Source organism: Hippoglossus hippoglossus, chromosome 10 (genome assembly GCF_009819705.1).
Source record: "Hippoglossus hippoglossus isolate fHipHip1 chromosome 10, fHipHip1.pri, whole genome shotgun sequence".
In the NCBI taxonomy this organism is placed as follows: domain Eukaryota; kingdom Metazoa; phylum Chordata; class Actinopteri; order Pleuronectiformes; family Pleuronectidae; genus Hippoglossus; species Hippoglossus hippoglossus.
The window spans coordinates 14,364,094-14,378,394 of NC_047160.1; the positions used below are offsets into that span (position 1 = coordinate 14,364,094).

Below are 14,301 nucleotides of genomic sequence, written 5' to 3' on the forward strand. Positions count from 1 at the left end.
TAAAGGCCAAGTGTGAAAAAAACATTGTAGTTTGATTGCATTCACCCTCCCCTCTTTCAGTTTATTCATTACATCCACCTCGCTTTGTCTCTCCGTGCTGACCCTCCTTCCAACCACCCAATCAACAAACCCATGAGGAAATGGGAGAGGAAGTGTGCGAGAGACCAGTTTCTTTCCGTTTCAAACTGGCACGGCTGCTCCTCGCAACTGTACTGCCAGTCAACAAGGGAAAGAATATAAAGTGGCTCTGGTGGAATGCTGTGATAAATATTTTTGACATGATCGAACTGAGGTTCTAAACTGTCATGACACATCTCCTTTGATGCTATTTATCACATGGATGGCAAGTGCAATAAAATAGCCAATAATGGCACGTCACAGCTGAATGTCGGCCATGATGACTGAGCAAGATTTTATCAATAAAGCTTCTTCAAAATTTTAGTGTGGTTTTTTTCACATTACAAATGTCTGGCATTAATTAAGGTGATATCATGCAGTAACATAGCCTCAACACTGCTGCAGTGATAATATGTATGTATTTAAATAAACAGTATTCACCTCAGGCCAACATAAGGTCGAACTAAGTGTTTGAGCTGCACACAGTCAGGAACCATTTCTCAAAGTTTCCTTACTTGAAACATTAGTTGCGTATTTAATTTTGCAGTAAAACACTACCTGTTGTAATTCAGTATTTGCCATGTCATCACCAGGTAAAACGTGAAAGTTTGAAATGCTTGGAACACAAAACATATTTGATCTCAAATGACCCAAAGACCTTTTGGCCCACTAGACCATTTGGCTTTTCAAGCAGTCTGTGTCACAGTCAATCACCTTGACAAGAGAAATTTGAGAAATGCCAGACACTCACAGCTATAGGGCACTCGGCATGAGTTAAGTGTGCGTTGTAGTAGAAAATTCTGCGCAGAGCGAAAGCAGCTCTCTCTAACACTCCTCTAAACTCCTCCGACTCTTGGGTGTGGCTGAGGCAGAGAGCTGTGGCGGACGAGCAACTGCACACAGACTAATTTGACTTTCAAGTAAGATTCAACAAAGGATTCTGCCTGTTTTTATCAGCTTTTTTCTCCACATGAACAAATATATCACTTGAAATGCAGACCAGACATCGATGATTCTAGTTCAAACCACACCTACAAGATGCCGTTTATGCCTTCGAAAAATTTTAGGCAGAAAAACAAACATTTCTCAACTTCTGGGTTTATAAAACAAAATTCTCTCTTTCTGCAAATGTGTGAAGTATTTGGTCCCCCTCTACGCCTCAAGCCTGGTTTCAATTAGCTTGTCTTTCCAAACCACTACATTCCATTACTCCCCTCCTCGCCCTCGCCCCCGCCCCGCCCATCCCCCTTCTCTAACTCACTTTCTGGCTATTCCCCCCTGCTCGTCGTCTCCTCTCTCTCCTCTCCTACACACTCTGGCCAGGGGCTCAGGTTAAAGGAACGAGGTAAAAGACACAGAGAGAAATGTCTGTCTGCCAAAGACGTTAAAAAGTAAGCCATAGTTAAATATATACTCCTCAGCGCGAAGCAGCACTGATAGTTTTGAACTTGAGCAGGAGGGAGGTGCAACAACTGATCCTCATATCAACCTTGAGAAAAGATCACCACATTCCACAAAAACAGACTACATTAAAAAAGACCAATATATGAGATTTCAAATGTTCATTATGATAGCGCTCTATATAACCAAGTGGACAGATTCAGGAAAAGTTATGATTAATGCTTTTCATTATGCTTGAGACCCCAGGAAACTCAATTTAAGGACTGTTGTATGTGACCGTCTGCAGCATGTATGAGTTTTTTTCCTTTCTTTTTTTGCTGTAAAGGGTGTGCCTCTCCGAGGAGACAGCGAAGCAAGAGGGGAGGGAGAAAAAAAGGAGGGGGTGGAGTGAGGTGAAGGAGCCGGAATCCACACCCAAGCTTGTTGCTGCAGGCGTACAAAGGGAACTACCCTTACATGTTAAACTCCTAAAGGCTCAGCAAAAGGCGTTGGACAGACAAGAAAAACACCTGTGCAATATTATCCACGCAAACAAACCTAACTCCAACATCAGCCTTTTTGCCATTTAGCCATTTTTTTTGTCAGCGGGATACTGCAGATGTAAAAAAGTTTGCTATCCCAAACACTAGGGTTATGTATATATATACATACAGGAAAACCATGTTGCACAATAGTCAAATCACTACACGAACAAAGAATGATGAGATATTAACTCTTCTCATCTAAAAGGTACACAAATTATATGAGGGTCCTCTATAGTCTCTCTAAAACAGTTGGTCCCGCAATTTTATGCACCTTGGATAACAAGATTTGTGTGCAGTTGAAGGAAAAGTGAAGTGCGCAGTCAAGTCTGCATTCATGTGGTGGCTGTGGGTACACACCCACTGCTCATGTGCTGCACTATTTTAGATCAGTAAAGTTATTATGATATCCACACAACATTCCGGCCACTTTCAAATATCACAGAAACTCTTGAGCAACATTACAAGTGTTCCACTGGAAAAGTTCAGGAAAGTTGAATTCACAACTTTCATACTAGAGCAATTTAGTTCTTTAAACTTTGTTGAACTTGTCATAAGTGAATTTCCATAATTACAATCACTTTTGAGGCAAAGCACAACAGGAACAAAGTTCATAAACTCACTTTTTTAAAACATTCACTTTAGTCTGGGGAAATCGAAATGTGCATCTTTACCTTTGCGCAGTCTGTGCGCTCAAGAAGCCTCACTCCAGCTTGAGCATCCTGGAAAACGTGTCCAGTCCCCAGCCCAAAAGCACTTCTTCCAGTCCCAGCTTTGCAGTCTGTTAGGATTCTGTCACTCCTTTCCTTTTTCTCGATCAACCAAGTTTCCAGGGCGTATTCTCCCCCTCTCTCCCTCCCTCCTCTGATGTGAGTTGATTTTAACTTTTTCTTCTGTGTGGCTGAACCTCTGGGCTGAGCAGAGTGGTTGGACAGGGAGCTGCGTAGGACTCCTGTTTTGCAGAGGGAGGGGAATGCAGGGGCGGGAACCGGTGCGAGGGAGTGGTCCTTAGCAGCCGGGACCACCCACTGCTTCACGTAGAGCTCTCAGATGACTGGGAACAGGAAAAGTAACTGCTGCTTTAAAACACATTCATTGTAAAGCACCTAGAATTAAATTTCAATTAATACATATTCATTCATCACCGATCAATGCACGGCAGTCTGTGCTTTTGAAAGTGCAGTTATCAAAAACACTTAAACGGTCTAAGTGGTTGATCACTAAGAAGATATTTTAAACCTAATGTGACATTTTGTTTTTTTTGGAATGGCTTTGGATATTTTTGCTTCATCATTGCTGCAAACAATAATACCAAAGCTGGAAAACATTTTTACTGTTTTGAGCTAATTCAAGGCACACAACGCACCTCACTATACGTGCATACACTGGGGTCAGCCGTTATCTGCCTTGCATAAATGCTTATACATCTCTGCAAGGCAGTCACAACCAACCAAATCTTATTCTTGTTCTTCTTCCCCTTTTCCGTCTATGATCTATTTAAACAAATTCTAACTTTTAACTAAAATTGTTTTTCTGCAGTTTTTGTCCCACGTTTCAGGATCAGATTGAAGTAACCAGGGTAACGCACCACAAAATGGTTATGATATGAGAGACAATGACATAAACATGTTATTACAGCATCTAAATTACTGCACACAAACTGACAGAAAGTTATCATTAACAAAATGACTCAGGGAAGGAGTCCTTTACTTACAAAGAGTAAAATGTTTATTTACTTGATTGGATTTTATGTCTTCCTCATTGTTTTGTTACAAAAAGGCCCACCATGAACCCTATCTTTCTGAATTGGAATGGTTGCATGTTTTATATTAAATAACTTTATCTCTGTTTTGGATTTAAAAACACAAGTTTATGAAAGCATACTTTAAACATTTCATTTTCCATCCAAATATCTTAAGATAAAACCGGCTATTGTAAATGTAATCTCAATAATTGTCTGTATAAGTACTATTCTGTCTTACCTTTGTTATTTTGTAATAGCCAGTATCACAAGAAAGATTTTGGTAAAGTGAAAGTCTTATGTTCATATAGTCTTCATCTTCCAGCCCGCTGTTATTTCAAGTATTTTAAGAATACTTTACATTTATGATGCAATAAATAATGTTTTTCTCCCTTTCTCACAATATTACCGTGGATCAAATTTTTGTCTCCACACAGACACAAGAGTCTTGTCTCTACAAGCTATGGTGCAGGACCAGCCAAAGCAGACTGGGTGCATCCTGACTCAATTTGGATATTAAAAGAACATTGTTATTTTACACTTTCAAACTTTTCCTTTAGAAAACTCAAAACAAAGTTGTGCAATGGTGAAGTTGAATGTGTACAATGTATCCGTTTCATCGCAGTGGAGAAATAAAAGAGCCGGTGAGAGAGTAGCATATCGGGCGTGGCCTCAGTCTTACTCAGCCTGGGATTACAGGTTATATTGCGTCAGCAAATGAGACCTTACAGGCTTATGAATGAAAATGTCGGATAAAATATGATTTCAGTAACTAAAACAATGTTTAAGTTGTCTCATGATACCACACAGCCTTGTAAATGAAAACTTCCTCATCAACATGTTTCCATTACTTACAGAATCCGTTGCTTTTACTAAGCATTTCGACCATTTAGCTAACCACTACATAAAGTTTGCTATTTCAACTATTTATCAGGGCCTTTTTCAATTTATCATATCCCCAAAAAGAATTAATAAGTAATTCATAGCTTTGAGAGTTAAATATAATACTTAATAATAATAAATAATATAAAAATCATTTTTCCTGACATTTTAATTCATCATACATTCTTATGTTTCAATTTATTAAATTTTGAAGTTTAAATCTTTTGCCTCTAGTAAACATTTCAACTATTATCGAACACATTACTTTGAGCTAACTGTCTCAATCATGTACTCATTAAATTAACGTACTTATTTCAACTATTAACAAATTACTTCAAGCTAACTGTTTCAACCATTTACCCATTACTTTAAGCTAGCTATTTCAAATAGTTATCCATTACATTAAGCTAGCTATTTCAACCATTTACCCATTGCATTTTCAATATATCAGATCGTAATATTCTTAAACTATTTATCTGTCCCATTAAATATTAAATCCATTACTTCTGGCTAACTATTTTAACCATTTAGCAATTAATTTAAGTTAGCTATATCAAGCATTTAACCATTACTATAAGTTAGCTATATCAAGCATTTAGCCATTACTTTAAGTTAGCTATATCAAACATTTAGTAATTACTCTAAGTCAACTTTATCAAGTATTTATCCATTACCTTTTCAATTGATCATGTCTTAACATTTCTAATCATTGCTTTAAATGCTAAGTATTTCTGTATAAGTATTCTAAACACGGATGCATTACTTCTAGCTAACTATTTTAACCATTAAGCCATTACATTAAGCTAACTTATTGAATTGTCACTGCGTTAGTTCTAACTATTTGTAGAAATCATTGTGACTTTAAGTTTATCTCATTTTCTCACACTCAGTGATATCTTGTAGTGTTTCGTGGCAACAGCTGACTGAATATTAAACCAAACCACAACTCTGCACCCTTTCATCCTACACTTCCATTGCAACTTGTGTAGCCTCCAACCACTGCTGTGGGACCCTGTGGGACCCTGGTTTCCATGTGTGCAAACTTCAGATGGGCTGCCCTATGTGTTGTGGGTGCATGTGTTGTACGTGTGTGTGTGTGTTAGTAAACATGGCCTCTGTGTGTGCTTGCTCTCCCCTCACGTCAAAGTTCAGCGTCCTCGAAGCACCCCTCACCTCCGTGTCCACATGTCGCAAACCACGTGCTCTGCGAGGTGAGACACTGGAAACAATGTGTGGCGAGCAGCGGAGGGAAAAGAGGAAGTAAGTTCGTGGCTCTGCTGGGTACGAGCAGGGAGTGGCACACACCACACACGAACATGTGCACGCGCCCGCCTTGTGCTTGTGCATGCACGCACGTGCGTACACACATTTTAACATTACCACATCACACCATTATGGCAGAGAGCTCTGATTTGGTTTTCTCTCCAAACAGGGGTCAGCTCTCCCACAGAGGGAGGACCCACTCTGTGTATATGTGTGTGTAAGTGTGTTATTCTGCGTGTGTAAGTGTGTTTGTAGTTGTGTGCACACAGAGATAAAAGTGAAGGAGTAATCACAACTATGTGTAAGATAAGCAGAGGCCCTAAAGAATGTGTGAAGCGTGTGGTATTCACTCTTTGGACTGTAATAAAACATTTTAAACCAAAGAAATGGAAAGGTCAGTGACACCTTTACCTCCTATTGACAGAGGTCTCTTATAAAATTCTATCATCATTTATATTAGGTAATTCAAAGGACTTATGTCTCAGCAGGATTTGGAAAAAACACATGCATTTCAGCGCTGCCAGATGGGAAATGTACCAGTATTGTACCAGAATCTTAAAATCATCGTATTTTGATGAAAATTATTGTACGCGACCAGAGTAGGGAGGGTACGCTCAATGCCGATGTTTCGAAGCGATTTAGGCGCAAGGCACAAGGCTCTTATTTTGAAACATGTGACAGGAAAGACTTGTGTTCAGCTCGCAAGACGCAAGTAATGGCATCACGACTTGACGGCCACGTTCATTATCACAAAATGATCAAATTATCATACATCATCCGCTATTGTTCGTACAGAGAGATCAGAGAGGAAAGTTATCGTACAAATACGATAATTATCGTACATCTGGCAATACTGATGCATTTATCTTCTAAAAAAAATTCAAAATTCTTCCTAACCTTAACAATAAAGCTGTTTTCAGACAAGGCAACCTCCGAAGAAAGTCCGGACCCAATTCTCCCAACACCCTCCCATGGTTTCCTTTCACAAATGCACAACGCAGCAGTTAACTCTGCAGCGGAGATCACATGTTTTTGTTTAGGCCATATCGACACCAGCATCAGCTCTTATCACCAAACACTCTCTTGGCATTTCCTTCATTGTCCCCTACGTGTATGGCTCTGCTTTTTCATCCTGAGATATTTCTTTTCTTTTTGTTTTTATAAAGCACTGAATGGTTTGGCCAAAATACATTACTGCTGTACATTATGAACCATCCAGGTCTGCTTTCTGTCCCCAGACTAAATAATGGAGATGTGGCGTCCAGTTTTTATGCTCCATATTTGTAGAACAAGCTCCCAGACAACTTCAGATCCTCTGCAACTCTTAACATTTTTTTTAAATTTTTTATTCTCTATGTAATTCTTCTAATTTCTTGTTAAATGCTTCTGTTTTGCATTGTCTTGCTTTTACAATTTGACCTGATTCCTTATATATTGCCTTCTTTGTTGAAATGTGATATATGACCTGCTACTGCACCTGTTTGATTAGCTTCACACGTGCTTGACTTTTTACCACTAAGGTGTGGCTGTGTTGCTGCCTTTGAAGCACAGTTTCAGCTTAGAGCGATTGCTGCTTACAGGCAGACAACTCCTATGAAGTGTGCGTGTGTAAACAGCAGGACTCCTGTCCCAACTGTGTGCTGCCCAACGACTTTTCTGCAGGTTTTCCAATGTTTATGGTCACATAACATCCCCACAGTAAACACTTGCCACGCTGTGTTACTTTACTGCAGAAGAACCATATTTGCCTTAAATGAAGAAGAACCCTAAATGCACTGCAGACATCACACATCACAACCAAATATACACTCTCCAACATGTTTGTTGTTTGCTTGTGTTGTCAATTTGCACATGTTTTCTTGAGTTGCAATGCGCTGAGCTGTCTCTGCCACCGTATTTCACACTCGTGAAGTCAAAATAAATCAACAGCAGGAGTTGGAGGCAGAAGAGTTGGAGAACGAGCTTCTAGACGTCTAAAATGTGGGTTGTGCAAGGGCCATAAAACTAAACCTCTGCACCATGTCCTAAATATTTTGCACGTCTTGTGCATGTTTTTATAGACGCAATCCAGTGTGCCTGTCACTGCTTTGTGGCAGGTCACTTGAATACAAGGATATGTGGGAATGGGTGTGTTTCCTGGTCCTAGGTGTGTCAGCCAGTGTGAACGAACGCAAATAGTTTGGCTCAGACGCACGATGAGTCACGGCCCATGACTACAATGAAAACAGGGAAGCTCAGACTGTAGAGGGAAGGAAAATCAGGGGATTAGATAGATGAACGGTCAAAATGAGGGTGTGCATGTATGTGTGATTAATGTCTCCTGCACGATAAGACAAGTCACACGGCACTGAGCAAAACTCTAACTTGTGATATGGTCAAAGCAAAGGGACATCACACCTGGATCTAATGATTATTTATGTTCTATCAAATATGCTTGAGCAACTATTTGGCTGTGCCCAGAGTCATGAGAGCCAGATGGGTGGGAACGGCACATTTGATTGTGTAACGCAGTTTAATCAGACACAAAGGAATTATCTGGGAGAGAGAGAGAGAGAAAGAGAGAGAGAGAGAGTTATTAACCCCAAAAATGTGCAATAGTTTTGAAAGAAGATTAGGAAAAGGTTACGAAATACACAATTCTTGAATTATATTTGCAAAACGTCACAGGAATTGGAATTGGAATTCTTTCCTAAATCCAGACAACGTGGGCAGTGTCCTTTGCAAATGGCCTGTTTGTATTAGTCATCAAGATCGTTTTTGAGAACATGACATACAATAGAAGGATTTGATTCCAGATAATCTATGCTTTATGAAGTAGCTCAGTGTTTGCTGCTCTTTTTAATCTTGTGTGTGTCTGCTGCAGAAGTCAAACTCAAATAGTTCGAAAATATGCATGGGTCACATATTCAGGAAACAAAATAACTGATTTACATTAACAGCAAACCTGTTCAAAGTGTTTTCAGTGAGACTGCTCTTATTTGCTACATTTGGGTTCACTTGAGAATGTCAGTAAACCCAAAAGTTCAGTCCAGTCCAGTTTGCTTTTGGAAGGATCATTGTTAAAAGCAGGCACTTTACTACACAAACCAGATTGTGTGTAAATAGAAGAGTTCTTTGTAAACCAACCACATTGGATTTTTTTCACACAATGCAACATTGTCAGTGTTGTGACAAGTGTTTGAGCAGCCAGTGCTGAAGACCCAATGAGATAAACACGGTCAAACAATCATTGTCAGTCTAGCAGAATGTCAAGGGAAACATTTAGCAAATTCAGCTTATGTTCTTCATGATAAGAAAAAGTACACAGTTGGCAAAGATTACTTAAAAAAGCTGAGAAAATAGGCAGCATTGATGGTGACCTATCACATGTTCCCACCACTATTTCCAGTTTATTAACTAATAATATTGGAAGTCAGAATGAAGATTGTAATAAATGCTTGTTATTTGTCATCAGCTGCAGCATCTACTCTTTCAGCTCCCAGGGTTTGACTCAGGACAATGACTTTTCTTATCTGCATTGTCGGGTACGTAACAACCTTAATTAAATAAAGTCATTGACTCCACAGATTGTTATTACATCGCTTAAGATCCACATAGTATTTATGTCACATTATCAACAAAGCATTGCGATATAATCCCATGCACTGTAATAAAATATGGATGAGGAAAGAAAAGAAAATTGACAGAACAGGTATATAATTACCGTCTGAATATGAATAACCTGATTTTCAACCTTTTTTTGCTGTAGACTATTTTTTCAGTGTCATCTCGAAACGCTAACACAGCTCCTTACTTTTACCTAGTCGATTAACGTCTGAGACTATTGCACAAATACGTTAGATTTGTTCTTCTATACTGAGTGGTGAAGTGTTATCAATTAATTCAGTAGCATTTGATGAATGTTGCCAAATGAATGCTACTTTATTCTTTTAGCTTCGTCAGAAGATCTCAGAGGAAAATATTCCACCTGTTGCTCCACTGTACTTATTTTAGAGGAATATACTGTAGTTAAAGGTCAGTGAACTTTACACAAAACATGACACATGTTATAATTTGTTTATAACACGTCTCCACAGATTGTTGTAGATTACATCTTTCAGTCTGAAAACAGCTGTCAGCTGCAGGGGAAAACGATGCTGAGAGAGGGAACAAAATAAAGTTAAGTTGAACTTAAACAAAGAGCAGGGACTCACTTTAAAGCTGAGGCAAGCTAAACAGTCAGGTGATAATTCCCTGTAAGGTCATCACAAGCCGCCTCTTTCACAACATCACATCGTTCTCACATTGTCATCTGAAGCATAGTCATTATCATAATATTGATTTATAGCAGTTTGAACAGAGTGTCATTTCTACTTTTATCACTTTTCCTTTTTCTCTCAAACAGAAACCAGTGGAGGTTTAAATATAATTGGGGGAAAAAACACGTAAAGCTGTAAAAGCTAAGAAACCGCCTCATCAACTTTGTGAAGCCCTTTTTTAAATTCAATTTAAGTTAATTTAATTAGCGCTGATGATTGGATTTCCTTCATCCTGCTCAAATTCATTAGGAGCTACAGAAAACCCGCAGCGATGGCGTTCCCGTTCGACACGTTGGCAAAAAAAGAAAATCACCCTCAACTCAATTCCCAACTTATTATTTGTTACACGGGATGCAGCGTATTCCCATACATGTGATGTTGTGCTCCCCTGCCCCTGGAGCCCTGTGAATACATGAGCTGGAAGTTCTCAAAACAAAGTGGACATAAAGTACCCACTGGGAGCTCAGTGTGTCCATGGAGAGATTACAGCCACAAAGAAATCCCACTCAGCTAATGACAGTGTGCAGTACTCAAGATACACTATCTTGCAGCGCACAGGTCACGCTGCCTGATATTTGCCATCACCATAGTAACTCATCATTTGCAATCTTTGTGGAATTCCCCGCAGTGTGGGCTTCCTTACTCAACACACACACAAACACACGCATAAACACACTGATGATTCAGAGGAGCGAGTTGTGCCTTTGGTAAGAGAGGAATGCAAAGGGGAGAAAAGGGGAATAAGAGACCAACTGAACTGTGGTTTCCACTGCACGTTGTGAGTCACGAACACGAGGGAGGGACGCAGAAGAGAAAAAAAGGGAAACTATTCTGGGATGGCTGCTATAGCAACATAATAAGCAAGGGGGTAGGTACTAGCAGGGATGTTTCCATAGCAATGCCCTGTGTGTGTATGGATAAATATCACATGCCACGAAGCTGTTTGCAACATCATAAGAAACTCTACTCCACTTTATTAACCAAAGTTTGTTGTGTTTAGGTTATTACATTTTTTTTTTTAGGCATGATGATCTCTCCTCCCTCCTTCCTGTTTCCTCAAAGCAGGGTGTGGACAGTAAGCTCCTCTAAACAAACTGACGCAGGGAACACCTTTCTCAGGTTGGGTCTTGCTCCCACAGTCGTTGTGCAGACAGCGTAATAGTGTTACTGAAAACGTAGCGTCACTGTTGCCCAATTGTTTCAACTAATCAGCCCAGAGACGGTGAAGCAACCCCACAGATTTGACACACAAACATCACTGTGTTTCCTATCTACTGGATAAACCCACTGTGTGATCAGTTTCTTTACAGTCTCTGAAAATCACTCACTCTTCAATTGTTCTGAATTATTGACCCATTTGGAGCGATAAGGGGGATAAGGTTGTTTTTTTTGTGTAGGAGTGTCTCCTCCCTGTGAATCACCTCCCATCTGTTGTGTTTCAACACAAGAAGATACCTTCCCAGCACATTCCAGTCATAGCTGTAAATGTTCCAACACTGCAACTATTTCACTGGGTTAGATGTAAAGCTCCCAACAAGTCAATACATGAAGCGGGGGTCAATTTCTCCCCCAAGCGAGTCAGGGGTATCTTTTCGTACCCTCGCTGGAAGCTCCTCTCGGTCTAAACTGCCTCTTTACATGAATGAGTTGGAATTGAAAAGAGGAAATCAAATGTTTTGGAAAGAAGTGAAACTATGTTAGTAACGACAAACTGCTGGTCGTACGCCCTTAAACCTGCAATTTAACCTATTTACAAGAAGAGAGACAGTTGTACTTAAGTTTTCTAAGGAGATAATAGATAGGGCCCATTTAAAGATTGAAGGTTCAGTACACACCCACACCACAAAGCAGCAGACACTATGATGAGTCACCTTTTATCATAAAGTTACTTTTTGTAATGCTGGATGCCAAGTTGTGCATCAACTGGAAGGATGAGGAAAGTCAACGTTTTGTTATTTCTATTATACTTTTATTTCATTGTGTTACTAAGGTTTGTTTTTCAACGCCAGGGATCAATATTTATGCGCATGGTCGCCATGGTAGTGCATATTACAGTTTTGCTGTAGTTTGACAACAACACTCCTCATGCTCCACCTCCAGATTCTGGTAATATGAGACCGAGGCAACTCTGGGGTTTCATGTCCAAAAGTGCAGGGGCTGTCTGTTTTCCCTCTGCCGTACCTCTCCTCCTCTCTTCCTTCATGTCACACACTTTCCTCTCCTCTCTCACTCAGGCAACCTCCGTGGCAACGCAATCTCGCCGAGAAAAGACGTCAGTGTAATAATTTGCTTCTTTTAAAAACGAATTGTTTAAAGGTGTCAATCGCAGGCATTCTCATAGAGTCAGGCCTGCTCGGTTACTATATCAACTCACCTTTCCCTGCCTATTTCAGCTATTTCCCCTCAGCAGAACCACCTTTGACCCCTCTCATTCCATTCCAGTGCTGAATTACTATGCTGTGTTTTAGTGCCAAAGAGAAATGTGCAGCTGAGACCCCATTAGGTGCACGAATAGGAAGGAACGCCCCTCAGTCATGGAAGAGAGGTTAAGATCCGAAGATCACTTTTTTTGCCTCATGGAAGAGATGCAATCTGATGCATGCAGATGTGCATTTCAAAATTTTGGCTTCCATAATTCTCTTCTCTTCTCTTATCAGAGGCCCTGCTTGCCTCTGCTCGAAACCCAGTTAGTTTTCCCATGTCCCAAGATGCAATTCGACTGCAAAGAGAGCACACACGAGGTGAATTAACCCTCAAATGCTGACTAAGTGTCCGTTTTCCTGGCCCCATTCCTACTGCTCGGGTTTAATGTATTTTTGTGGGACTTGAAACCCAACCCCAGACAGCGTCTCGGGAAAACTCCATAAAACTTTGAGGGTGGGACTATGTGTGGTGGCTCAGTGCCGTCTCTGTCCACGAGAGACGTCCCTACAACAATGACACACTCTAATATTGACTGATAAAGCTGCAGGGAGGGGAAGAAGATATCTAGTGGAGGACTTGCTGCGACATTTATAACCCTCAAAAACAATCTACACATTCTTCTGTCTTTTTAGTCAAAAAATGTGAAAGCCAATTGACGCTCCTCAGAGAAATCTGCGTTGGATTTCCACATCCGACTCCCCAGTGTTAGCTCTTCCACCTCTCAGTTCCAAGCCCTCCACCGACCACCTCAGTCTTTTCCAGATGTGCGTCCTGAAACCGCCATATGCTCAGCACATGCATACCATGCCTAAAGCTCCTACGGGGGGCTGACAGCCACACAGGGACCTAGTGTGGCGAAACAATACAGCCTCTCTCTGTGTTCCTCCCTCGCCAGCACTCCTCACTGCTGCAACTGCTTTTAAGAGAAATCCCCCTCTCGTCTGCGGACGTAGAGAAAAAAAAAAAAGGACCGGGGAGCGAGGAATCGCAGAGAGAGGAAGGAAAAAGAGGTAGTGAGTGTGCGGCCAAGAGAGAAATGAAGACCAGGGGGAGGAAGGTTGGCAGGGCTGGAAGAGAAAATGTTGCCATTGGCATAAGACTGCACATTGTTCTTGTGGCTTACTTTAGTTTAGCTGTTTAACTCTGCAGTTACTCGACACAAACAAGGATCAGAGTATTTTATGGACTTTGTGTTGCTACTTTTGCATAAGACAATCACCTCAAAAGCCATAAACCCGTGTGTGTTGTGCTGACATTAAAAGTATCTGTGATTGAGAGATGAAAAGGCCTTTGTAACGCCACTCCTTCGGCAATCAAAGGGTTAGTCATCAGCCGTGTTGTAACTGCTGCGATGCTGTGGGTGAAGCCGAAGTTATTTGCTCAAGTTACAGCCCTCTTCCACCGTGATCCACAGGATGGGTGAGTCATGTGTTCAAGGACTTGGGCGCTTCACTGTTATGGGAACATTTCCATTTTCTGATTTCCATGAGACCACAGAACAAACTAAAATGGCCTCCTTGATTCAATACTACAGTGGATGATGGTTGCGCCAAAGTGATCTTGACTCATGCTTGGTAAGCTGGAAAAAATGACACATTTGACTCACTCTGGGATGTGCATCTCTCGTGTGTGTCAGAAACAAAGAGACCCACCC

The 14,301-nt window shown here is 40.7% G+C and overlaps 1 protein-coding gene across 1 annotated transcript in view; it reads right to left on the reverse strand.

Annotated features, from left to right (window-relative positions):
* The window catches only part of ahnak (AHNAK nucleoprotein), a 31,984-nt gene extending 29,021 nt beyond the window's left edge, over positions 1 to 2,963 (reverse strand). Inside the window, 1 exon segment of the mRNA XM_034598963.1 lies at positions 2,714 to 2,963. The gene's annotated coding sequence lies outside the window, so the exon portion shown is untranslated.
* Positions 2,964 to 14,301: the final 11,338 nt, after the last annotated feature.